This window comes from Rhinolophus sinicus, linkage group LG09 (genome assembly GCF_036562045.2).
Source record: "Rhinolophus sinicus isolate RSC01 linkage group LG09, ASM3656204v1, whole genome shotgun sequence".
Lineage (NCBI taxonomy): Eukaryota > Metazoa > Chordata > Mammalia > Chiroptera > Rhinolophidae > Rhinolophus > Rhinolophus sinicus.
The window spans coordinates 91180502-91206123 of NC_133758.1; the positions used below are offsets into that span (position 1 = coordinate 91180502).

The following is a 25622-nucleotide window of genomic DNA, read 5'->3' on the forward strand; positions in this document are numbered from 1 at the left end:
TGGGGCAAAAATTAATATAAAACCCGGTATTAATTATGTTATATTATATTATATTATATTATATTATATTATATTATATTATATTATATTATTTTATATTATTTTATATTATTTTATATTATTTTATATTATATTACATTATTTTATATTATAGACCGGGTCTTATATTAATTTTTGCTCCAAAAGATGCATTAGAGCTGATTGTCCGGTTAGGTCTTATATGCAGGGAAACACAGTAAGACAAAGTGTTGCTTGACTAGAACACATAATAAATTTTAAATCAGTGCTTGATTATTGTTGTGTGTGTGTTGGGGAGGTGACAGCAGGAACTGGAAGTGACATTCATCTGGAAAATGAATCCTCAGTATTTTAATAAGAGACAGTTTAGATTGTCATCCATTTTTAATAATGATTTTGAAACTAATTCTTGTTCTAGTGCCTAAAAATATTCCACATGTGTATTTTTTTAACTCTTTTTATCATGACAATATGTATTTGGATTTTCAAAATTGTTTAAATCAGAGATTTCACATGCAGCCTACTGCAGACCTATTTGTAAAATGATATGCCCTTTCTGTACTCAAGCAAAAAACATATTAGGGTTCAAAGGTTGAGGAAAATGCAATAAGTTTAATAATTCATTCATCCATTTAGCAAAACAGCTGAACATTCTAGCCACTCAAAACCTACTGATACTGTATTTATTTTCCACTGTCTTACCTGAAAAATCTACATTTTTCTTGAAATAGTATATCTTAAACAAGCTTATTTGATTTCTAACTCACAGTTACAACAAAATTCTCTTGGATTTAAATTCTACCTTCTACACAGGAACTGACCAAACGTTATTATTAAGTACATGATAACAAAAGTGATTCTGAAGACCTAAAATAAAATCAGTTACTAATGGCTTCCTTTGTTATTCTGTTGTTAAGTCAGTTGAAATAAATGTTAAATATCTATTCTGTGCAAAGTCCTGCTATTGTGTGATACAGCACCTATATGACAAAGAGGGCTACGGGATCAATGGTAATGGCAATGGTGATTTTCTATTTTCCCTTAATTATTATTAGTGTGTGATAACATTCAAGGTATATTTAGCCGAAGCAGTTTTAATTCCAAGAAGGTTCTATTTGATGGTTTACACAACACCCACTTAATCTCAGCTAGAGGCACTATAAATTCACTCCCAAGAATTTATGTCAAGAAAATAGAGAAAGCCTTTATTCTGAAAATTAATTAAATTCTACATGTATCAATAATTGCTTGAGGCTTTTTGAAGATGTTCTTGTACCCAAATTTATTCACAGAAATTTCTTTCTTGTCTTTCTCAGGCTGTTGTATTTAATGGGGACACGAAACCCATTGTGTTCTTTTTAATAATATAGGGTATTGTTTTTCAGAGAACACACTTATTCTTGAATCAATTTTGTAACCATATTCAAAGCAATGATTGGGAATTACCTCTTGGGATTGAATGTGCTTCAGAATTCACTGCCACTCCTTTCTGGCTATGATTAACTCATTATGGAGCTATTGTTTTTGATGAATCTTTTCTTCTTTTAACTCAAGACATTCTAGACTTTGTTTAGGAAGCATTCATGCACAGTTCTTGCGTTCATTTTCTACATCATAATTAATGTCTTCTGTATCCAATAGACTCATCACTGCTTTCGTGTAGCTCATGAGCGGCTAGCCACGACTGTCATCCGCAGGCCATGTGCCTGATCACAGCTTACTTGTGCTTGCTGCTTGGATAACCTCTTGAATTGTGTTGCAGACACAAATTGCAACAGTTGACTGAGGTCCCAGACCATTTTTAAATCTTTTTTTCTTGTATTACACTATTTCAGAGCTAAGCTATTTGAGTGGTCTCTGTGTTTGGAGTTACAGTACTTTTTTAACATAGGCTTCTTGATTTCTCTGTTTGTTCATTTTTGCGGGGTTACAGAAGACCTAGGCATACTCTCAAGTGGAAGTTATCCCGGATACATTTCATAAATGCGGATGAGGTTCTTCCCAAGTATTCCAACACAGGACATTTAGGTCCAGATTAAATCTAGAGTAGAATATTGCTCTTTCTTTTCTCCTCCACAGTATGTTCTAGCTTTAACTTCCCAATTGTGGGTGCTGAGGACACTGATGGTGGAAGGAACAAGCATATGACCAGCTTCGTAAGCGATACAAACTTCCAAGAAAGCCATCTCCCCTCTATAAAGGATTCAGCTCACCTTGTATCGGGGCTGCGGTCTGAATACTGACTGTTAGTGGAGTCAGGAGAGCCCCGGTGATGGGCCTTGTCTTCAGCTGTCACTCTGCTCAGTTTGGGTGCCAGGGAGAGTCCCGTCGGGATCCCTTCCTACTCCTCATAGAAAGTCTACTCTTTCTCACAGGGTTTGTTCTTTTGCCTTGGTCCCTCCTTTCTTTCATTCTTTTATCCATATCGTCTTTACAAATAGAAACCTTTCTAAAAGCCTAGCCTGTGGATGGGTTCTCGCCTTGTTTCCAGAACTGATGTCGGCTTCCCTATTTGTAAATTCCATTGGTGATGGTCGGAAATTATAGAGGGCCACCTGCCTCTGCTCACCATGCCATATTGCCTGGAAAACAAATATCCCCACAGCTTGACTCAAATAAAATAGAACTGTGATAGCCTTTGAAGTATTTATAGGAATAAAAATGGCAGGTAATTTCTCTCACTGACCCTGATTCATATACGACAAGAAGAGTTAAAAATAAGTGGGATTTCAAAATACACATCTCTGTAGTAATGCCAATCATTGCTATGATTTAAATTTCACAAACTCTATCAACAGCTTGATGAGGACATCGCTCTCCTACTACAGGGGTGTACCATCTGTTGCAACACTGCAAATATGGAGTTGTTTCTCCCCGCCCCCTTTAAAAACAAAAAAACAGGACATATTGTAGAACAGTCTATGTAAAACTCACACTGAAATCTTCCAGCAACACACCATTATTGACTCAAATTCCCATTTATAATGTACCTAACATAACCAGACAAATAGTATTAACAGATATTCTAAATTAAAATAATCATTTGGAACCTGTACTTTTTCCACAATATAACGATGCAGACCCTCACTCCAAATATATTCTGATGACCAAGTACACTTAATTTGCTAGGGCTGCCATAGCTAAATACCATAGACGATGTGGCTTGAGCAACACAAATATATTCTCTCACAGTTCTGGTGGCTGGAAGCTGAAAATCAAGGTGCCAGCAGGGTTGGTTTCTCTGGGGTCTTTCTGGCTGCCTTCTCACTGTGTCCTTACATGGCCTTTTCTCTGTCCTTGCACATTCCTAGGATCCCTTTCTCTTCTTATAAAAAACAAAACAAAACAAAACAAAAACACTCACATTGGTTTAGGGACCCACCCTGATGACCTCATTGAAACTCAATTACCTCTTTAAAGGCCCTGTCTCCAAAACAAGTTGCACTGAGGGTTAGGGCTTCAATATATGGATGTGGGGGTGGGGGTGGGGGAGCAGGATTCAGTCCCTAATGTCAAGCTTGATGGAATATTGAAGAAAGAAATCCTTTGTGAAGAATGACTTAAGTGTAGTCCAGAGTGTGACCATATTCACTGGCACATTTTATCAAGTTTTCCCTGCTCTTCTTCCGGGAAAACAGATCTAGGCTAAAGCTGCACTCACTCAAGTTTCTCCGTAGCAGGTGACTGTCACCATTATTGTCTGACCACCGCTAATTTAGACGCAAACAGAGGTAAATGTATCCAGTGTGAGGTTTTCTGTTTTATTTTTTTCCTGAAATTTTCCATTCTTTTCTCAAAATCTCCATTTATAGAATTCTAAATGTAGAGTCCCAGTTCCTGATCATTGCATCAACAGTGGGTGAACTTGCCAAAAGTCTTGAAGAAGTTTTTTTAGCTTTTCCTTCTAATGTCTTAGAGTTCAAAAATAAAATATGACCTGGAATTCTGAGGCAAAGGCCAAAAGCATGATTTGTGGGTAACTGAGAACTATAACCTCAAACCTACTTATCATCTGCAAAAACACTGTTGTCATAATGAGTTTCTTGATGCCAGGCTCACTCATATTTTCTGGCTCAGCGAGTTATTTTTACCTATCTGGGATTTCTCATTCTAGTTAATTGTCTGTCAAATCGTTTGTTATTATTCCTAAATTTCCCCCTTACACTTTGGCAGGATCAGATCTATCTTGTGACTATTTACTTAATTAGTTCACTTCACAAATGTTTACTGAGCACCTACTATGTACCACATACACACTAGTACCTACATGGTGCTTAGGATGTAGTAGAGAACAAAACAGATGAAGGTGCCTGCTTTCTTGAAGCTGACATTCTCACTGAGGAAGGAAATAGAAAATCAGTAAGCTGTATAAACACTAAATGGGACAGTATGGTATAGGCAAAACGAGCTATGAGAAAAGAAAAAGAAAAGTAGAGGAAGGGTCTCGAGTATGTGTGGGAGACATGGGTTGCAATGTCAAACAGGGTGACCACATCCAGCCTCTTCAAGAATGAGACATTTGAGACAAGGCTGGAAGGAAGGGATGGGATTAGCCAAGCACACGTCTGGTGGAAATGCATTCCAGGCAGAAGATGTCTTCCAGGAACTGCAAAGGAAGCCCCAGTGACTAGGCTGCAAGGAGTAAGAGGCAGAAGAGTTGGAGTCAGGGTCAGGACATGAGTGGAGGAATGGGAGACTGGCTTGGAGTGAGCTGCAGCATCCATAGATGCACGGCTATGTGCGGGAAGAGGAACAAAGCCTGACGTGAGACTTCAAATGACTGCTTTGCTGCTGTGTGGAGAATTAATGGTGGGGGTACATGAAAAATGGGGTTACCTATGAGGAAGCTATTCCAGTAATAAAGACAAGAAATCATCAGACCAGGGGTCGATAGTGGAGGTGAAGAAGATATTGGAGGAGGAGCCAGAACAATTTCCTGAGGAACTGGTTGTGGAAATGAAAGACAGAAATCAAGAAGAAATCCAAGGATTTTGGTCCAAACAAGTGATCTCCAGCCCTTGGTTGTCATTGCATGATTTCTGCTTGTTCTTGACCATTTAGACTGTGATAAGTCATTTTCTCACACTGCATTTCAGAAGATCAAGGCTCTGTGCTCTACGCAACATTCCAGTTGACAGACACCTCCAACCTCGCCAATTCCTGCTCCCTGTACCTCCACTGTTGCCCTGCGCTGCATCACCTCCCATCAATCCACCCATTCCTGTAGCTGCCAGCTGAACTGGCAGGTTTGCATTAAATTACCGGGTTTGACATTTCAACAGTGGAGTTTCCCACATGCCTAGGTTCCTCTTATTAGGCTTTAACCTGAGGGCTGCCAATGTTCACCCCATTCATGGTAACATATAAGGAGTCCATGTTAGGACTCCTTGAAAAAAGAGCATTACTCCTGGGAATAATTTTTTCAATGTGGCTGAGTCACAACATCACCTGTTGGAAAATGTCATCATGTAGCATTAGAGCTTTTCAGAATGTGACAAAGTCACTGGTTTCTGAGTCTGTGGAACAGAATCACAGTTTTCATGGTCCAGTTTAACCTTACAACAGTGACTTTTCAATTTTCAGTGCATTCAACAGTTACTGGAGGGGGGGGGCGGGCAGGAGTGGGGAGAGGGGTTGTTTTACTGAAGCAGACTCCTGGGTACCATGCCTGGAAATTCTAGTTCATTACAGTTATATTGAAACCTAGAAATAACCTAGGAATGTGGATTTTTAACAAGCACTTTAGCCTATTCTGATGCAAGTAATATTGAGTACCCTTGAGAAACACAGCTATGCATGATTGGAGCTGAAGGTGACCACAGGATGCCATAGCACTGTGGCACTAAATGCTTACCTTACAGAAAATGTCATGCACATTACAGAGCTGCATGCACTCTGGCGAATTGCTTGCTATTGTCTTTGGCCATAGAATATTAAGAATTATTTCTTCGGTGGTATTTTATTTTTTCTATTGGTGATTTATTTCTTCCTGGACATTTTTCTAAGCTTAAGACTGAGTCTACATTTTTACTTACAACAGCCCATAAGCTGAGTTTGAATACTTTCCCCAAGCTTACACAATATTATTTTAAGTAAAAATGCTTAGAAGAGTGATACTGGATATTCTGGAATATCTGCCACTGTGGATCTCAAACCTCACTAGGAAATCCTTCTGGAAGTTTGATATTGGTGCTCCTTGACTCACTTTTCTGGGAAGGTAAAATTGTCTTAGGGGAAAAGGATAAAAAAAGAAAAAAAAAGAGGGCTAACTGGGAAAGATCTACAAGGCAGATTGGCTTGTGTATTTTGGATATTAACCCCTTACTGAATACATAGTTTATAAATATTTTCTCCCACTTCATAGGTTGCCTTTTGATTTTGTTGGTGGTTTCTTTTGCTGAGTAGAAGCTTTTTAGTTTGATGTAGCCCCATTTGTTTACTTTTGCTTTTCTTGTCTTTGCTTTTAGTGTCAAATCAAAAAACTCATTGTTAAGACCAACGTCAAGGAGCATACACCCTATGCTTTCTTCCGGGAGTTTAATAATTTGAGGTCTTACCTTCAAGTCTTTAATCCATTTTAAGTTGAATTTTTTATTAATTATTAATGAGCCCCTCTTACATTTTATCTCACAGATTTTAACTTTTTAATCTCAGCTTTATACATTTGTGTCTTTATCAACTTCTAGCCCACTGTAATCATTTAAAATCTTACCTATTTTGTCTTTTTCATTTTTTATTTTAATGGTATGTTAAGTATCATATTTGTTACTTCATTACTTTTTCTCTAAATCTTTGTTTTGCAACTTAAAAACTCTACTCCTAATCACTACTATTATCATTCTTTTTTAGTTCCCTATTCTTGTGTATTTCAGATTCTTTTCCCCCTCTGGACAGTAAAAATGAAAAAACCTACAGCCGTGTACATGGAGTGGGCTCTTCCCTTTTCACTTTGCTCATCTTTTGTTTAACCCCAAAGCATCTCTGTATGGTTTCAAGTACAGGTTAAAAATTTGCAATGAACTTGTGTTTTAATATTACACATCATTCAAAGTTTACAAGAAGAGTTATATGGTTTAAATTCCATTAAATCTGACACAAAGAATCACTGAATGTGGAGGGAAAAAAATATCAGCATTACACCCAAGCAAGAGGGACCGTAGGCAAGTGTGCAGGGATGGGCTTTAAGTCTCTGGCTTCACCTTGATGAGGGACCAGGTGGCATACAACCTGACAAGAACTCTTGAGAGGACATTTAGAAGTGAATCCAAAACTAGGGATCGGTCTCCTATGTATTTCACTTGGATCTTGTGTCAAGATGACTTCTGTCTCTGTTCTTGATGGATTCATCAAAGGGTCCTCTTGGCTGAGGCTTTTCTCTGGTCAGGGAAGCGTTGCCCAATGGGCTTAGCTGCATTTCAGTTGGGAGGCCACGTTTATTTGTGAAGAATGATATTAGACCAGCTGGCACCAAATAGATCTGAAAAGCCATAAATATGAGAAGGGAAGCTGGTCTTTCCTCTAGGTTTTGGTTCCAACCGGATGAAGCTCTCTGGAACTGAGCTCCACAGCCCTTCCCAAAGGAAATTTGGATGTTATTCTGGGAGAAAGTTGAGAAGTGGGGCCTGACGTCACTTACTTAATTTCCAAGGTCTAAGGTATAAGTGTGGGAGCATTTTATTCCTCACAACACTACTTGTGAGAGGAAAAGTTATTCTAAAACAAGGGCCATACTTTATATTTTAGATCAGATTTATTGAGATCATTGTATATGCCTGGCATGGTTCTAAGTGCAGTACATGGATTTTCTCATTTAAAATTTTTACAAGTTTTATTATCCCTATTTTCTAGAGAAGGAAATAGGTTCACAGAGAAGTTAAATAACCTGTCCAAGATCACATGGCTCAAACATTGCACCTTCACAGTTTACACTCTTTTTAACTGTTTGGTAATGAATTCTCTCAGCTTTCATTTTTCTGAAGATGTCAGCTTGTCCAGCTCAGTGTTGAGGGTATTTTTGCTGGATATAGAAATCTCACAATTATTTTCAGCAAAGACATTGTTTCATTGTTTTACGGGCTTCGTTGTCTCTGATGAGATTTCAACACTCATTTGTTACCTTTATTCACATGTACATTTTGTGTGTTTTTTTCCTCTGGCTGCTTTAAGAATTTTCCTGTTTTTTGTGTTCAGCAATTTGAGTATAATGTATTTTTGCTGTATTTGACCTTGTATTTACTCTGCTTGGGGTTTGCTGAACTTCTCAGATCTGAAAGCTGATGGCTTCTTTTTCAACAAATTTGAGAAATTTTGGGCCATTATTTCTTCAAATATGTTTTCTGTCAGATCATTCCCTTTCTTCTCTCTGTGTGATATCATTAATACATAGATACCTGGATATTATTTCACCACTCACTTAGTCTCTTTATACTTTTTAATCCCCCCTCAATCTTCTTTCCCTCTGTTCTTCAGATCTGATAAATTTCTACTGATCTGTCTTTAAGATCAATAACCTCTTTTTTCCTACTCAGATCCAATAATTTCTATTGATCTGTTTTCAAGATCACTTAGCCTTTCTTTTGTAATCTACAATTGTTATGCCCACTGAGTGAATTTTTTGTTGCAGATTTTTTATATTCTTGAATTTCCATATTCTTATAATGTCTGTTTTTCTCCTCATACTCCCTTCTGTTCACTCTCCAATACAATCTTTCCTTTAAGTTTTTGAACATATGTGTATCAGTTTCTCAAAGTCTTTGTCTATAATTCTAATATCTGGGTCCTCTCAAGATATATTTCTACGGAATGCTTTTTTCTTGATAATAGGTCTATCTATTCTACTATTTTGCTTGTGGAGTAACTTTTAATTGGATAGTGGATTTTGTGACTGGTACATTGTAGAGAGTCTGGATTATGACTCCTTTATAAGTTTTTTTTTTTTTCTGTGAAACATCAAATTGCTGGCAGGTACTTTTGATCTTTTCAGGTTTGGTTTCATTTGGATTGGGGCTTGTCTGGTTCAGATTTGTACTTGGCTTTGACATTGTGGTTCTTACTCTTAATCTATGTGGCCCACAATGCTTAACAAATGTTTTTCACCCTTGAAAAGCCGGAACTCTCATATCTCCCAGCATTGTACTGCTTATACATTCACATCTCAGCCAGCCTTGCAGCCCAGGATCTCTGCTAGACTTCAAAGAGTCTCACTCTGCACATGGGCAGCCCAGCCCTAGGCCAAGGGCACCTGGTGTATACCCACCAGACTACTGGACTCCATCACTCCCCACAGAGAACATCTCCTTTCTCTATATCCTGCTCTGAAATTTCCAGTCACTTCAGCAGCCTGGAACTCAGATTTCTGAGTCCTTAGTTCAGAAAGATCTGATGCTATACTTGTTCTCACTTTTCTAGTTCTGTGCTCAGAAAAGCCTTGGGTAGACAACCAAGGACATTGGTCACCTCACAATTGTAATCACAGTCTTCTGCTGCTTGCTGTTTAATGCCTAAAAACAGTTGCTTTGTATATTTGCCCAATTTTATAGTTATTCTTATCGAGAGGGTTCCAATTACTCAATTATGTCTGGAAACAGAAGCCTACCAATATGCTTGCTTTTCTGGTTATTTAAAATATCTACTTACCAGGTTCTGTGGTATATTTCTAAATATGCATATCTTAGAACTTTCATCTCCATAGCTATCAGAGGAAGACAATCTGACAGAGAAAGGATTAGTTGGTAATCATATATATAAACTCTTGGGGCGGGTCATTACTAAGTCCATTATTTACTCAATAAATATTTACTGAACACTTATTATGTATTGTCTATTCTGTCAGTGATTTTTTTTTTTTTCTGTAAAGTAACTTTAAGGGATTTACCACATCTATTCAACAGGTCATGGAGCTTGTACCATTCAGATATATGTACTCTGATGCTGTTTTAAAACATTTATTTATTCTGCCATGACAAGTGTTTGTGGCAGGAAGACAAGCATCCCTGGATTAGTTATGATCAGAGATGTCAAACAGAAAGATCAGTATATGAGTTTGTTCCTCAGAGAAAAATTTGGGGCTAAATACATAAATTTGGGAACCCAAACAAATACCCTGGTGGTCCAAACTATATCACTACCAGCTATTCTCTCTCACATCACCTTATTTTAATTATTTACATAATACTTATTTCGATCTCATAATTTCTTGTTTATTTATTTCTTTTCTTATTGCCTCTTTCCATCAAAATACAAATTCTATGAAAGTAGAAATCTTGTCTGTGCTGTTCACTTCTCTATTTTCAGCACTTAGAACACTGCCTAGATATGTAAATATTGATTGCTTAAATAATAATTTGGGGCCACCAGTTAGCTTAATTGGTTAGAGCGTGGTGCTTGTAACACCACGGTTGCAGGTTCGATCTCCACATGGGCCAGTGGGAGCTGTGCCCTCCACAACTAGATTGAAACAACTACTTGACTTGGAGCTGATGAGTCCTGAAAAAACAAACTTAAAATAAATAAAAAGTAAAAAAAAAAAAAAAAAAAGAATGGCTTCATGCTATAGAAAATATAAAAATTGGCATTATCATACATGCATAGTTTTGTCATTAAATAAAAATAACTGTAATAGTTATTTTTTTAGTTACATACATTTAAAAGAAAAGCCCATATTCTAAAACCAATATCACTTAGAGTGGAGATAACTTTTTCCCTACATCAAACTTGCTTACAATTAATAGCCTTAACTCCATGGCATAATGGTTAAGAGCACAGACTGAGGAACTAGAATGTCTGATTCACAATCCTGGTTATGACATTTATTGGCTATATGCCTTTGTAACATTATTTAACTTCTCTGACCTTAATATCATATTCCCTGTTTCCCCGAAAATAAGACCTAGTCGTACAATCACTCTAATGTGTGTTTTGGAGCAAACATTAATATGAGCAAATATTATATTATATTATATTTTATATTAATTATATTATATCATATTATATTATATCATATCATATCATATTATATATTATATTAAAAACCAAGTCTTATATTATAGTAAAATAAGACTGAGTCTTACATTAATTTTTGCTCCAAAACACGCATTGGAGCTAATTGCCCAGCTAGGTCTAATTTTCGGGGAAACACGGTAGTAATAGTACTTACTTTATAGGTTTGCAGTGAGGGTCTACTAAGAAAATAAAAGTAAAACAGCAGTGTCTCACTTATAGTATCTATTATACTTCCTAATCCTCCTCCTCATTATAATTATTACTTCAAATCAGCTCATTTAATTCTATAGATTTATACTTGGAACTCATTTTATTTTTAAGAAGATACCAGAAAGTTAAATTGCTTCTTCTAAGCGACATTTCTGTTGAAGTTGGGTCTCCCTTGCATCTGTTTCAGATTTGTTGCTATGGATTATGAGCTATGGAATAGATACATGGATCTTTGCTTTTCCTATATTTGTGCCTAAACTTTTTCTTTGTGCTGCATCTAGTTAAGCCTGAACTCATCCCCCTGTTTGAAGTGGGATAATATTTTATTCAAGTTTATGTCCTTGTCAAGTCTTTCAATTTTCTTTTAAGGATGCTAATCCTATCCTCACCTAGATGATAGCTGGAAAATGTGTCTCTGCACTTAACTGTATCTAAATCGAAAGCAAAATAGCAGTACTCCAGATTCTTGTGTCAGGGGATATAAGGGAACTCTCTGCCTCTCAATATCTATCAAAGCTCTGAGAAGCGTTGCCTGAGGGCATAGCTGTACACCCATTCATTTAGATATTCCGAACTCTATTCCTGGGTTATCTTGCTTAGCAGAGACCTATAAATCTGTACCATATCACTGTAGCCCCCACGGATTTGCTTTTCCTGAGTTATGTTTTCATATTTATGCTAGTGGCATACATTGAGAAAAACTGCTTAAAGCAAAAGCTTCCTTATACAATTAATTGTGGTATTTATTGTAAAGATGTTAATGGCATTGTAATTCAATACAGTTCAAGTATCTTTATGAAGGCCTAATGGTGAATTATTTTGGGACCCTATAACCAGAAATTGCTGTACTTCTCCTTTACACCTGGTTTCTCTTGTCTAACGGACACTGCAAATTTCATAATTAATGTAGTGTTCCTCTTTGCATTCGCTATGCCAAGCTTAGAGACAAAACTTCTGTCCTACGCTAAGAAAGTCACAGGATCTTATGGCACCTATTTTGTACATTATCTTTCCTATATTCATTAGTAGTTTGATATTCTCTTCCTAAGAGCATTTTTCTTTGCCCCCTATTCCTTTTCCATTGAATCCTTAAAATCACATGATCTCCCTTTATTCTAAGTATCTACGTAAAACAAAGTAGAACATAGGTTAAGTATTGAAAAGCACATCATTGAATGCAGAAGATTTCTTTTCTAAGTGCACATAGAGTAAAAGCTGCTTGATGAATTCAAGTCATTCTCAAGCCCTCACTATGAGTTATCACCCCATAAAAAAGTATCTACTATGGGGAAATCTACATATTTTTATAGAAGACCATCATTACCCTCTCTGAAGCACACCACATACAGCATACATGCATATCGTTCGCATGGAAACAGTGACCACAATTCACAGCCAGTAGCTGCAGGCTTGATTCTGATGGTGACAAGGCCAAGCCACAGAGTAGTTCACACCAGGCGACTTGATTTCCTACAGTGATGGTTCCTATTCAATTGAACCATATGAAATTGCCACTAATCAACAGCTCTTGACCTACAAAAATAACAATTTCATATGATTCAACATAATACTGGTTCAAATAAACATAGAGAAGACTCTGCTATGACCTTAAGAGCCATCTCAGAGAATGAACTTAGTTGAATTCTGAAAAGGGCTTAAATTATGCCTAGTTTCCTTCAATTTTCTGTTATAAGAGGCAGATCTCTATGGCATTTTTATTTATTTTTGCAACAGAGATTATCAGATAATTTGACATAATGCGCTTACTTCCAATGATTTTAATAAAGCTGTGGACAGCTGCTGTATGCAGTTATTTACTCAAAAATAAATTCATAAGGCAGGAGAGTATGACTGATAGAGTTTAGACTTTAGAGTTAAAAAACCTGGCTTTGAGTCTGTCCTTTGTCACGTATTACCTCAGTAGATCTGGGAAAATTATTCTCTAATTATTCATTTAGTCATGCAATGGGAAAACACTATCATAATACATTTGTTTCTTTGCTTATTCCCTTGTGATGGATTTTTAAAAGACAGTGAGAAATGAATCAACAGCTTTCTTAGTGAAAAACATGACTTTATTTTTAAAGTACTTCTGGAAATTCCTAATGGAGGAGGAACTTAATTGATTCATGGCTTTCTAACCAGACCTAGCTGAGCACCTGTAAAACAATATTTTTTTTTTTTCTGCACTGATTCATTAATATTATTTTGACACAGAGAGTGAAGGTGTCCAGGGCAGAATGCTGCCTAACCAGTGTGGTTTGTAGATGTCCAGGAATCCCATGTAATGTAACAGGCAGATGAACCAGTGTGGAATTCTCATGTTGAACAATGGTGAAAGTGTCCTTTTCAGAGCAAAGAATCCTAGGTCTATTGCAAGCATTTCTTTTGGAATACTTAAGCACCGAGTGCTACTTAAACTTCTCAAGGAATCAGTGGCACAAAGTAAGGGAAGCTATAATTGTTCTATCTCCAATAACTATAGAAGTAAACTTAGTTAGAGTTCTTTTTACTCTGAAATGATACAAAGAAAGTCTACTTTTTCCAAGAAGGCAGCAATTTCATATATAATGGAAGTAAAGAGGCAGAATTTTGGAACATATTGTAAAGAGAGACTCCATGAATTAAACATCCACTGTTATGGTTCTGAACTAGCAAGGCCAGTATACACTGATGTCTTGCTTACACGCAAAAAAAGTTTGGAGTGAAACTACTACTTAAAAAAAAAAAAATTCCTCCCTTTTTATCAATTTAACAAAAAAGGAAACACATACACAGAAGCAATTACTATTCATTTGGCATATAATAAGTGCAAGGCCTTATGCTGGGGGATGTTTTACATATGTTATCTCATTAAGGCTTTGCAGAGAAAAGGAATGCAAAGAAGGAAAAGAATGAAGTTAGTGAGGCATGTAGATGAATCTGAAATGAAATACTATAAATGAGATTGAAGGAAGTCAATGTCCTTTGTCTGAAGGGCTTTCTCTGTCTTTCTTAAAGATATTTCTAAATGATACAATTAACAAATGTACTCAGACCTACGGAAAGAATGATGGATAATACTAAAGTTCAGGAGGGAAAATAAGGCCATTCCCTCTTCAGAAGCTTAAAATCATGGAGAGTTGGCACGAATATTCATGAGACAATTGTAAAAGAATAGAAGTACATGTAATCAAGTAGTAAATTGAGCAATACAGTATGAAAAGATTATAGAGTTTCGATGAAGAAAGATTAGTGAGTTTTTATAGTGTGAAAAGGATTATTTGAAATAGGAGGAGCTATTTGGATAGTTGGGATGACCTTTGAAGCATTTCAAAGGAGAAAATAGAGGAGCACCAAGAGAACAGGAACAGAAATGTTACTGGTCTCTGTTGCAACAGATAGGGGATCCTAGGCTTAGAGAAAGTTCTTGTCTGTGCACAGATACAGCAGAGACTCTGATGCTGTGTAGATTTGTTGAATATTGAAAATGTGAAGTTGTAAAGAGGTGCATCATATAATTACAAGAATATGGATGGCTATTTTGCATTATTGAATTGTGTTCGATATTCAATTTTCCCCCCTATATACTTGTTCACCCAATAACAGGCATTTTTAGCAGGTTCCAGACTAATAATATAGATCCTTGTATTTCAAACGTATTTTTGTGTGTAATAAATGGTGAGACGTTTCCAAGATGAATCTGTTGTCATGGCTTCCTTTTTCCATTGCTATTCTCCCTGGTTTATTTCCCTTTTTATTGCCCATTGCTTTTAGAAGGAATAAATATTAATGAGCTCCACAATGTAGTTTGTACTCCTCTGTTAACACTGGTGAGAGTAGCTGCTCCCTATTGAGCAGTCATCAGCAAGGCAGGGAATAGGCAGCCACAAACCATTTCTTTTACATTCTTAGATAGCAGGGCTGTGCCTCTGAAAAAATGCTATTCATTCACCAGTGCACATCCCTGAGTGCTCGTTTCAAAATTCCTTCTGGTGCTATCACTCATCCACAACGGACTTGATGAAATCAGTGCTTAAGGGTTACAAAAAGCGCACACACTACGGCGACTTGATAGTGTCAGCTTTTGTGACATTTTATCCACCATCTTTCTTTCATTAATGGAAGGCCCTTTAACTAACAGCTTTGTCTTCTTTCCATCTTGGGTTACAGGTATAAGATGAAACAGTATCTGCGAGTACTAGGTGTTTTTCCTCTCCCATTTCCTAGCTTAAATACTAGCAAGGTAAGGTACAAGGGCTTTCTAAAGATTTGCAGCTCAGAGACCTAAAAGCAGGGCTCAGTGAGTATAAATAAGACCTATATTAGAGCTGAAAGTTCTGTTCACTTCTGAAGCCATAGAGTGAGTTTTCCCAGTTATGCTATTCTCCCTGATCTTACTTCCAGAACTGTGGGAAAGAGGGCTTTTTAGGACATGAATGTCTGTGTTTATGTGTCTCATTTTAAAGGAGTGATTCTTTTTGTCTCTAATAGAGGCCAAAAATCTATGTTAGAATTTGGGATACATTTATTGAGGAGCCCAGGAAGCTTATGTGTCAGGGCCCTTCACATACACATGCCCCTTCTGAGACCCTGGCAGAGATTTTAGTGATTTTGTACTTCAATTTTTATTTTTATTTTATTTTTTAATAATGACGGTCCCCTAAATTGCATAAGCTTTGGGGCTCAGAAAACCTGGACTTCTCTGACCCTACCCCAGTCTCTCCCAAAACTTTGGAAAGAGCCTTTTAAGAGGACTCTTATGAGCTTTTTGGTAAAATCGATTCCTGATTATTATCACGATGGTGATTGTAAAATATACACCCTTTCCAGACCTACAGAATCACAATCTCTATATACAACATCCAGGGATTTTTGCATTTTCTTAAAGCATGCAGGTGATTCTTAAACTGCATTTTGAGGAGGCGTACTTCCCAGAAAAGCAATTTACCCAATGAATAAGGATACAGGTTCTCTATTAAGGATGGACCATGGCTGTAGTGTGCTTTCAGAGCTTAACTGAAGAGCCCCACCCTGGCATGTCTGCAGACGTTTCTCCATGTCACTCTTGGGAAGGGTCAGTTCTGAACCCCCAGTAAACAAAGCTCTAAATACAAGGTTACTATTACACCATAAGCTCCCTAAAGATAGGGATCACCTCTGCTTTTTAAAACATTCTTCAACATCTAAACCAGTGATGCAACATAATCGTTGTTCAATAAGCATTAACTGAGTTAATGAAGGAATAACAAGTGAGATATCTAAATCTGTAGTACTTCATCAATCAGATTGTGATTAGTGTTTGGTAGAGTAACACTTGGAAGAACAGACACAGAATGAATTGTACATTAAGTCACTGATTCCAACTGTTTGTCCCCCACCTTAATCATTTAATCTTCACAGCAACCAAATAATTAACATAGTGCCTTAACAAATGCAATCAATATTGTCACTGTCATCATATCATTCTCATCATTATTACTATTCTTTTCTTTCACAGTGGGCATTTGGGACTTAGGTGTAGGTATTTGTATTTCATTAGGCTTCACACACTGTTGGAGAAATTCCATTGTTTTTAGCCTATTCATACCTTTTTGTGTCATAATATTATCCAATATGTTTTATCCTTATTAGCTTAATATCATTCACATATTTTTATCAGCACATGGGTGTGTGACTTTGTCTAAGACACCAACATACATAATGAATTTTATTATCTTCCATAGGTAATAATTCCTTTGTCGTTGTTACCTTTGTTTACATAATAGTGCCAATGTCATTCATGTTTCCTGTTAGCAAAGTGAGAAAATCTAGAATGCCAGAAAGGAAGATATGTATGAAATACTCATGAATTTCAGATGTTTCTCTTCTTCAATTTTAAAAGTTTTCAGTCACTTTCATGTTTTATGGAACAATATCAATTTGGCAACATAATTTTTATTGAGTGTTATATTTGTGGAGATTATCCTTCATTCCAAAACTACTGAAGAAAATTCTGGGCATTTTTGATCAGCCAAGAAAATTTTCTATCAAATGACATTTAATTGATCCAGAAATTCAATATTTGGAATAGTTTTGACATTGTACACATATATATAACGTAAGTCAATTTCATGTTATTTCCTTGAGAAAATAAAATCTTCCCCAGTACTTTGTATATAAAGGTGACACTATTGCCTGGGAAATACAGTGTGTGGTCTGTTAGTGTGTTTATGTATTTGCCAGAAGTGGTAAATGTTGAGACTGAGTAATCCATACTCTTTGATCACTGTAAACACTTATAATACAGCTGGCTGGTCTCACAGATGCTGTGATAATTAAAATAAAATGATTTTCTGTATTAACCTTTGACTCTGACATTTAAAAGTCATATTTCTAGATTTTTAATCTTATTTGGTATTAGATTATCTCTGTGAAAAAGGTGAATTTTTTTTTCTCTTATTCAGTACCTCTTATTGAATTGATTGAATTTTATTTAATCCCTTTTATTTCCTCTGCTGGACTGGAAAGTATATATAATTTAATTATTAATAATTGATTTTTTTATCTTATTACACAAGTAAGTATTAATAATTATGAATTTAATAATTATTCTTACATTTTTAACAACATGATTTAATAATATATAAGGGTGCTCAGTATCTCTATCCTTTTCCAAACAATATACTGCTTATCATTTCCTCCCATCATATATTAATGTTGTTCATTGACCAACTGTACAGTGTTTTAGCCATGAAAGTTATTAGTATCACTTCATACATATCTATAGTTACATAGATTACCCAGATATTTACCAACTTCTTTGTACATCTTGAATTCTTTTCTTTCTTGGCTCAATTTCCTTCTTCCTAAACATTACCATTTAGAAGTTCTTTCAGTGAGGGTTTATTAGAGGTAAACCCTTCCATTTTTGTCTTAATTTTGCCACTAGTCCATAATGATAGGTAGCTGGATAAATCATTCTAAGTTGACAGTTATTTTCCTCTCAGTACTTTTAATACAGAATTTTTGTTATTTTGCTTTCCTGTAGCTGTTGAGAATTTCACTGTTGTTAATTCTTTTATAGTTAATTTATTTCCTTCTCTGTATTCCTTTTAATGTCTTTGTAGTTTATGAGCTGAAATCTCAGTACTTTGTACCTAAATGTGCATATATTACTATCCTGCTTAGAAATTGTTTTTCTTGATTCTGTTCTGTTGGCTTTTATTGGTTCCAGAAAATTCTCTCCTTTTACCTTGATTCTCTCATTTTGAACCTTCTTATTTAATTCTGCATGACTATTATCTTCGCTTTCATTTTCAACTTCTCTTTTCAGTATGGCGGTTTGAATAATTAATTTCCTAACGTTTGTCTTCAGTTTACTAATAACCGTGTAATCTCCATCTGTCTAATCTATCCATTTACTGTATTTATTTCCAGAAAAAGTACTTTTTTAGTTCTAGAACTTCCGTTTCTTTTTTTATCAGTTGTTTTTCATTATGACTTATTATATTTAATGTTTTGAATTTTTCCTTTCATCTTTAATAAGTTTTACATTTGTATTTTATGGTCTCTATCTGATATTTCTTATATTCCCAATCTTGAGACTAATCTTACACTGTTGGGCATTTAAAATCCTGTTCACAATGGATTATTTTTCTTCGTGTAGTTTGCAATTATAAATGGTGTACTTTATCTGGTGAAATCCTGTGGCTTAGGTTAAAGGATTCTCCTCTTCAAAATTTTTGTTTTTCATTATGTCAGGCACCCCAGTGGTACCATTGGTGAAACACCATGACTTATATTAATTTCTCAGTGGTCTTTGGACTCATGGAAGTACCATAAATTTGAAACTTAAACTTGTGAGTACTGGGCCATAGTTAGAATTATTAGAACAGGTTGACCTGAGGCTGAGGCTGACCTGCTTCTGGTGAGCTCCCTCTATAGGTAAATTGAATTTCTCTGCTTACTCCTTGATGCTATAACCCTTTGAGGTTAATGAAGTAATGCAATATTTCTGCTTGTACTCTCTTTTTCTGAGTAAAAGTTGAGTGTCATGACCCTTATTGGCTTCACTCCCGCTACGTTCCCATAATGTGTAACCCTCCTCCTGCCCCATCCCTACCCAAGGATGACCACAGAAAACATTAGTTCAACCTTCCTGGTTTGTTCTGGGGAATCATTCAGTTTCAAGACATCTGCTCTGCTCTTAAAAGCATTTAAAATGACATTGTAGTCTCCATGTCTAGGTGTTTTATAAAGGATGATTTTCAGTTATTCTAATGTGCCATATTGCAGGCAATGGAATGGGAGAGTCATGAAATAGGTATTTTTAGGCAAATACAGTTAAGCAATGTGCATAAGGATACAAGGACAAGCAGCAATAAAAATCAGGCTTCCTGATTATATATTATATCTAGGGTTCTTCTGAAAGTGGCCTTCAGATGAAAATTCAAAAGATTTTTAAGCCAACTATATAATTAGAAAGAAGAAAAAAAGAAATATATATATTATATATATATATATAATTCTATAATTACATTACAGTGCTTTTTATGTCTCCCTGCATCATGTGTATATGTGTGTGTGTGTGTGTGTGTGTGTGTGTGTGTGTGTGTGTATACATATGAAGCCTTCTTAAATGAGTGGCCAAACTGAAAATGTACATGAATTTTGACTCTCATCATTTGATCTAACAATTAGATCACGTTTTCTCTATTCAAAGTTAGAGGTGTGAATAGTTATTTAAGCTGTGTGTGAATATAAACCCTTGTTGAAACAATGTTTTTTAAAGTGTTTTTGATATGTTCAAGAGTGAATTTGCAGACAAATGAAAAGAAAACTGTACCATGTTTACAAATGATAAACATATAAAACAACAAATGTTTATTAAATGTTGGCTGAGCCAAAGTTAGTATAAGCATACTGTTTTCATGTTTACATGACTTCCAAGCTGCCTTATATTTTTCTTTGATTGCGTTTTGGTGGAATACTTCCCAACATCTTGTTAGCAAGCTCTTCCTCTATTAAAAATTCTAAGTTACCTCTGGGGTAGACCACTGACCTCCTTAATCTAATTCCCAGCATGGAAATTTTTATTAGCTTCCAGCCCAGTGGGTGAAACCTCTTGGCATCTCACTTTCCATTTTGTAATCTACTGATCACATAGAAATTTCATAGGGTAACAGCTCTTCTCTCCCACAAAATATCCAGAGAACTGATTTCCTAGGAGAATCTGATTTCTTCAGGGATTTCCTATATTTTAATTATTCTATAATTACATTACGGTGCTTTTTATGTCTCCCTGCATCATGTGTATATGTGTGTGTGTGTGTGTGTGTGTGTGTGTGTGTGTGTGTGTATACATATGAAGCCTTCTTAAATGAGTGGCCAAACTGAAAATGTACATGAATTTTGACTCTCATCATTTGATCTAACAATTAGATCACGTTTTCTCTATTCAAAGTTAGAGGTGTGAATAGTTATTTAAGCTGTGTGTGAATATAAACCCTTGTTGAAACAATGTTTTTTAAAGTGTTTTTGATATGTTCAAGAGTGAATTTGCAGACAAATGAAAAGAAAACTGTACCATGTTTACAAATGATAAACATATAAAACAACAAATGTTTATTAAATGTTGGCTGAGCCAAAGTTAGTATAAGCATACTGTTTTCATATTTACATGACTTCCGAGCTGCCTTATATTTTTCTTTGATTGCGTTTTGGTGGAATACTTCCCAACATCTTGTTAGCAAGCTCTTCCTCTACTAAAAATTCTAAGTTACCTCTGGGGTAGACCACTGACCTCCTTAATCTAATTCCCTGCATGGAAATTTTTATTAGCTTCCATCCCAGTGGGTGAAACCTCTTGGCATCTCACTTTCCATTTTGTAATCTACTGATCACATAGAAATTTCATAGGGTAACAGCTCTTCTCTCCCACAAAATATCCAGAGAACTGATTTCCTAGGAGGATCTGATTTCTTCAGGGATTTCCTATATTTTAATTATTCTATAATTACATTACGGTGTTTTTTATGTCTCCCTGCATCACTGTAGGCTGTTTCCAAAATGTAGCCATTGTGTGATTTGGTACCTTTTTTATTTACCACTTTAAGAAGAGCAGAGCACTACATAATGTGCTTAGAAATATGATAAACTATGAAAAGTGTTCTTACCTTCATTAATTTATCCCAACAAAAGTGTTCATAACCAAACTTTATATATCTGTTCATATTTTTAGGGATCCTAGTGCCATTTTTACGTAAGTAAATTAAAAAACAAAAAAACAAAAACTTTTTTGTTTTTGCTGTAATTTACATCTATATAATGATGTTATAGAAAGTCAAGAAACATGAAAACATTTCTATTTCATGGGACAGCTTTGACATATTTCTAGCAAAATAGAAAGTGAAAGAAAACCACTATATTTCCTAGAGGGTTTAAGGACTGTAAAAAATCTCTGATACACATTTCTGATTGAGGTGTTATGTAAAATATGCTCACCTACCTGTTATTTCAAAAGTGGTGGATAGGAAAGGTGTAGCACTAGCCTTCGATGAATTCTGATACTTACTTTCTGAAATAACAGGGAAATAGCACCATAAACGTAGCTTTTTATTTTTAAATAGCTTTGTCTAAAGTGGGCTAGTTTGTGGAAACTGTAGATAAAATACTACAATTATAAAGAGTTTTCATTCCATTTAGGGATAGTGACTATTTTATTCTCCTTACTTCTTTGCAGGATGTGGGAAAATACGAGCTCTTTATTCATCCTTCTGTCTGCCCATTCACAGTCAATCATCCTTCCCTCCATCCTTCTTTCTATTGATCCTCCAAATCTTTCTGCCGGTTTATCTCATTCTAGGTCATCATACAAGCTCATTATACTGTCTGTCTTCCTTAATAACCTCAAATCCTGCAGATATCATCCAGATTCTACAAAAGCATGTTCTTAAGTTTCCTATAATATAAATCATGGTAAGCATCATGGTGCTTTATAACCAATATTTTTGGTTTCCCTTATTTAAAAACATGGTCAATCTATATCAAATGGCAGAATTTCTTGAGTTGCTATATGGAAAATCTACTTTTACCTCACTTTGTAAAAAAGAAAAAATCAGTTCATGTTCATGCATGCAGCATTTGCATCAGCTTCTAGGGTTTACACTGATAACCTCCCCACGGGCTGGGCTTCTTCCTGTCAGTTTCTGATAAGGGTAGGTTTCATGCCAGCATAAGCTGGACATTCTTCACAGCCTACTGGAATTCAGATCAGCCAGCAGAACACAAATTGTCAAGGGTTGTACTACTAACTCCTCTCAGTTGTCAGGATTGAGAGGGTTACCTATGGCCCTCAGCAATGCATGAATAAAATGTAGATACTCTCCAATATCAAGTAGACATATTTTTCCTGTTGCCTATAGACGCTATCATTAACTTAACAAACATTCTGATGATGTAATTCAATTGACATAGATGTGATCCCAAGTTGTAATTATCATACATTATATACTCTGTACTTTAATAATACATACGTATTTCGATTTTCTGGAAATTAAATACATTACCTGCAAGAAGGAAAATTTGTACAGCCTAGTGTGGTGTGAGTCAGTTAACAGCAGTGAATAAGCCAACAAATAATGCCCTGTCCTTGTAGTAAGGTGGTCATTAATATGATGTGCCAAGATAATAAAGGGAGTTTATAGAATTTCATATCACTTGTTTTCAATATTTTTGTATCAAGAAATTTTATTTTTGAGTTAGAGTATTTTATTTTGAGTTAAGGCATTTCTAATAGCTTAGATACAGATGAAAACAACTTTCATAGGACACATACTGTGTTTCCCCGAAAATAAGACCTAGCCGAACAATCAGCTCTAATGCGTCTTTTGGAGCAAAAATTAATATAGACCCAGTCTTATTTTACTATAATATAAGACCAGGTCTTATATAATATAACAACGTAACATAACATAACATAACACCAGGTCTTATATTAATTTTTGCTCCAAAATACGCATTAGAGCTATTGTCCAGCTAGGTCTTATTATCGGGGAAGCACAGTAGTATGAATCTGCAAAAACAACAGTACAGACTTTTTTCTTTAAATGAAGTATAAAGTGAATTGCTCTTAAGGTAACTTGTTCATGGACAGAGCTAGGATTTCTTGAGATGAGTACCTTATTGTTAGAAGTGATTGAGGGAGTTATTCTGAGAGGTTTCCTTCTCTTTATAAAGTAAGCTTTTATTCTTTCATATTTATTGAAAGAAGACAGACTACAAACAATCTTCACAACCCACAGTAGTATTGTTCTCCATTTTTATAGTCTTTACATGTCATCCTTGGGAAGCTGGTATATTGAATAAGTTTCATATTGGGGAATGTTAAATGCTTCTGGGGAGAAACTCACACTACCTATGTTGTGAGAAAAAAGAGCTGCAACTCATAGGGAGAATCAACTAAAAGAGTTTTGCAAAGTGTATAAGAGACTTATTAGTATTCTTCATATTTGACACGAAAAGACACAGATTCCTAAGTTATTCATGTTATATACTTACATGATAAATGTTAATTTTAGGATAACTGATTATTTCTGTATCCATTGATTTTTGATTTGCCATTTGCTTAGTCCAACACACATATCTTAACTATGCTATTCTTTTTTGTTTCCTTTTTTGTGTGACTATTTTTGGTGCACTGCAGTGCTTTGACAGCAGTAGGGAGACCCCATGACAAAATGAGTTTTAAAAATATGGAGTTGCAATTCAGAATTCTGGAGGCCCTTTTGAAAGTAATAACCTACAGGACATAATTGACATTCAGAAACTAAAATCTGATCTACCTCTAGCAATGAAATTATACTACTCTGAAAGGACTGCTATAATAAATCCACTTAAGAGTGTTAAAAACGTAACCATTAAAGTGGCCAAGAAAATATGAATGTACTAACATTACATGTTTTATGCTACTTCCTTACAATTTCAAGATACATTAGTAGTCAAATACATCCCTAGGCTAGATTCCTAAATGAGTTGACATGCTATGTAAAGCTAGTGGATACAAAACAATTAAATTTTGCAAATTGCAAATGCAAAACGGCAGCCTATTTTCCATGAATTGCTGGTCACTCGTGCCACTCCTTTTTGGGGAGGCAGAGGACACACCTCTTCTTTTGTTTTTCAAAATATTCATTTCTCTTGGTTGTTTCCCTTCTTTTCTAGTCATTCTTGATCAGATTCCTTCTCTAAATATTCCTTTTTTTTGGTGGGGTGGAGGAGAGGGTCTTTTGTTTGCTGGTATCACCTAGGGTCTTTATCCTTCTTCTTTTCCCTTTCCAAACAAAATATTTGCTGGGAAATACTATCCTATCATACCCACAACTTGCTAAATATAACATACTCATCTTTTCTGGCAAGATTTCTCTTTCGTTTTTGCTTTTCTTTTATGGTGTGCTTTCATACATGCTGTTCCCTCTGCCTGGAGTAGACTCCCTCTTGAATTCCTGGCCCTCTTAACTGTAGGAAATGTGTGTCATCACTCAGCTCAAGTGCCACTTCCTTCCTCTGTGAAGGTTTCTGTTTTTGTGATTCCTCCTACAGTTAGATACTCTAACACTCATTTACAATGCATATAATATTGCATTATAATTATTGGTTTGTTTGTGTGCCCTCATGCTGACCATAAGCACCTTTCTGACACAAAATTTGTACTGACATTTCTATCCTAACCACCTTACACAAGTGTTGGAACTCCATTGGCAACTGAAAAATATATGCTGAATAGATTTGAGATAGAAGTCCTGTTATCCCTCAGGTAGAGAGAAACGTAAGAGGGTCTGTTTACAACATGGCTTAAAAATATTCATATTTCTGTGGACTTAAAGCTACTAAATGAATATAAACTTGATCTAATAATGACTAGAGTAATATTAATACATAATATACATTTACCCCTGGCAATCTTTTTTTTTTTTTTGCATTCACTTATCCTATTGCACATTTATCACACCTGGTCTAAAACAGAATTAAACAAAAAAATTCTAAGATGTGATTTTTTTTTTACTGTAGTTTTATTCTGTAATTAGTTCATTTAAATTCAAATAGAAATTTTCACTCAATACTATAACGTACTTCTCAACCACATTATAAGCAGCAAAAGGAGGTGTTTTTTATAAGAAGTTGTTATTTCTTATACAAAGAAAAGAAAACTTGGGCTTTAGAATATATACTTGCATTCTTTGCATATACTTACAAAAATGAGTGTTTATTCTATTTTTTATAATTAATTACTCCTACCAAATTTTGACTAAGAGCCTAAAGTCAAAAAACTTAATGAGAGAATTGTCAATAAATCAGAATTAACCAAAGAGTGAATGGCTTACATTTTTACAACCAAAATTTAGGTTCCTATTCACCATAGTGGATATCACCAC

At 35.5% G+C, this 25622-nt stretch overlaps 1 protein-coding gene across 1 annotated transcript in view; it reads right to left on the bottom strand.

Annotated features, from left to right (window-relative positions):
• The window catches only part of THSD7A (thrombospondin type 1 domain containing 7A), a 617189-nt gene that overhangs the window by 149998 nt on the left and 441569 nt on the right, over positions 1-25622 (bottom strand). The window lies entirely within an intron of this gene.